We start from the raw sequence: 2598 nt of genomic DNA, 5'->3' as shown, positions 1-2598 counted from the left end.
ACAGGGCTGGCCGAGAGGTCAGGTGTAGTCCAGCCTCAGAAACTGCACGTGTGGCCAGGAATGTTTTTCCGTTGATGTTGACCTGCCACAGGGGACCACACCTGCTTCTTGACCAGGAGCGTGGGAAAGAGAAAGCACAGCTTTGTTTTGGTGGCAGCAGAGCTGGTGCTCATGGAGGCGTGCCCTTGCCCTGAATCAGAGCGGGAGGTGCTCCAGCCCTGCCACTGCCTGGGGACGTGGCAAGCTGCCCTTCCCCGGCAGAGGATCGGGCACGGCTCTCGTGGGACAAGAGTGGGCTTTCTAGATGGGAAGAATGGGTCAGGAAGTGGAGGCTGGGTCTCCTTGGACACCGGAGTCCCCAGCTGCTGCCTTTGCTTCTAGCCTAGTCCCTGCAGTGACATCAGAGGCCTCCTTGCAGGGTCTCCTTCCATTCCCTGGACGCTGCTCCTCTGCCTCCCCAGCCTCCCCAGTCTCTGGTGTCCCACAGAGAGAATGCTGCAGGCTGGAGAGTGGTGGGACCAAGACCCACCTGTGTAGGGACCCTGGCTCCAAGCTGGCCACTCCGTAGGCATCAGAGGCCTGACCAGAGAGGCACAGCCAGTTCAGACTCAGCAGCTATGACTCATGAAGGGCCAGGTTTGGCTCTCATTGAGCAAGTTGTCACCAGTGCCAGGTGATGTGTGTGTCTTCTCCTCTTATCTGAGAGCCACTGGTGGGGTGGTTCTACGTCCTCCCCACAAGCAGTGGGAAGGGCTGCTCTGGGCCAGGCATGGGTGTTCCATGGGCTATGTGCCTCGTCCCTCGCCACATGCAGTGTCCTGCAGTGTGTCCAGGAATGTAAGAGCAGAGTGGGTGACCCATGTCTGTTTTCTCCAGTTGCTGTGCCACCTGTACCATACTGGGCAGCAGGCACGCGATGGACGAGCCCTATAGCCAGCTCCCTTGGAAATCTGGCTCCCAAGGGTCAAGAGCCCTGGGAACCCTTACCTCCTGCACTCAGTGCCTGGGTAAGGCACCAGCGGGTCAGGGGAGCAGTTGGATCCTTGACTCTTTAAAATACTGGACGTTTATTTCTTCTTGCCTCTTGATCTTCCAACCTTGAAATTTCTAAGCACATCAAAGTCTTAAAATGCCCTCAAATTTCTGTCTCCGGAGGCTCTTTGACTTTGGCCCTGAAGATGGGTGATTCTTCTTTGTCAGAGGTGGTGTTTGGTTCTTGAGTCAGGGGTAACAACAGGGCAGAGACAGTTTTCTTAAATCAGTTGAACCACTATTATTTATTTATTGGCAGTACTGGGGTTTGAATCCAGGGGCACTCAATGTGTGACACCCCCAACCCTCTCTTTATTTTTTATTTTATTTTATTTTATTTTTTTTAAAAGAGAGAGCGAGAGAGATAGAAAGATATAGAGAGAAAATTTTTAATATTTATTTTTTAGTTTTCAGCGTACACAACATCTTTATTTGTATGTGGTGCTGAAGGTCGAACCCGGGCCACACACATGCCAGGCGAGTGCACTACCGCTTGAGCCACATCCCCCCAATCCTCTCTTAAAAAAAAAAAAATTATTATTTTCTTAAATTTTGAGATAGGGTCTCATTAAATTGTCCAGGCTGACCTTGGACTTGTGATCTTCCTGCCTCACCCTCTGAGTAGCGGGGATTACAGGATGCACCACCATGCCAGGCTTTGTTATATTTTCATGGCCTTTGATAGTGTTATATATTATGTCTTTTTGATATATAAATGCCTATGATAAAGTTTGATTTAAATTTTTACTTGCACACAAACACTGGGATACTAAAACCATCTACCTGATAATCAAGTTGGCTGCTGTGTAACGGGAAGGTAGCATCTACAGTGTAGATACACTGAGATAATTCCTGTCCCAAGGGGTCAATGTGGGATGGTGAGAGATTTCGTTATTTTACTCAGAACAGTGCACAATTTAAAACCTATGTATTTTTTTTTTTAGAATTTTAATATTTATTTTTTAGTTCTTGGAGGACATAACATCTTTATTTGTATGTGGTGCTGAGGATCGAACCCGGGCCGCATGCATGCCAGGCTAGTGCGCTACTGCTTGAGCCACATCCCCAGCCCAAAACCTATGTATTTTTGTTTGGAATTTTCCATCTAATATTTTCAGACTGTGGGTAGCTGAAAGTAAAACTTTCAGGGGTGGGGTAGGGTGGGGTTTCCCAAACTTGATTTCTGGCTGCTTCTCCTGGATGGACTACAAACATCGTGAGGGCAGGAATGGTTTCCGTAGAACCTAGTTCCTAACCTAGTGCACAGCACTTAGTAGACCCTCCATAAAAGTGTTGTTGTGAACTCTCGAATAGCTGAGATGGGTACCAAGGGGGTGGTCCTAGAGCCTCTTCAAAGCTGATAGGAGAAAACTCAGGAGTGCCCCAGTTCTTGTGCCCTGTCCAGGAAACTGGCTGTCCCTGGACTTCCTCTTTTGGTCAGGAGACCTGAGCTGGAGTTTGGCTGTTCCATTACTGAAACCCATGTTGCTGAAGGAAGGAGGATCCAGTGAGATGCTTCGGAGTGGACTCCGTGGGAGCTCAATGTGGTGGTCAGCAATTCCTGGG

The sequence above is a fragment of the Callospermophilus lateralis genome, chromosome 13 (assembly GCF_048772815.1).
Source record: "Callospermophilus lateralis isolate mCalLat2 chromosome 13, mCalLat2.hap1, whole genome shotgun sequence".
NCBI lineage: Eukaryota > Metazoa > Chordata > Mammalia > Rodentia > Sciuridae > Callospermophilus > Callospermophilus lateralis.
Note: the sequence above shows the minus strand (reverse complement) of the source record.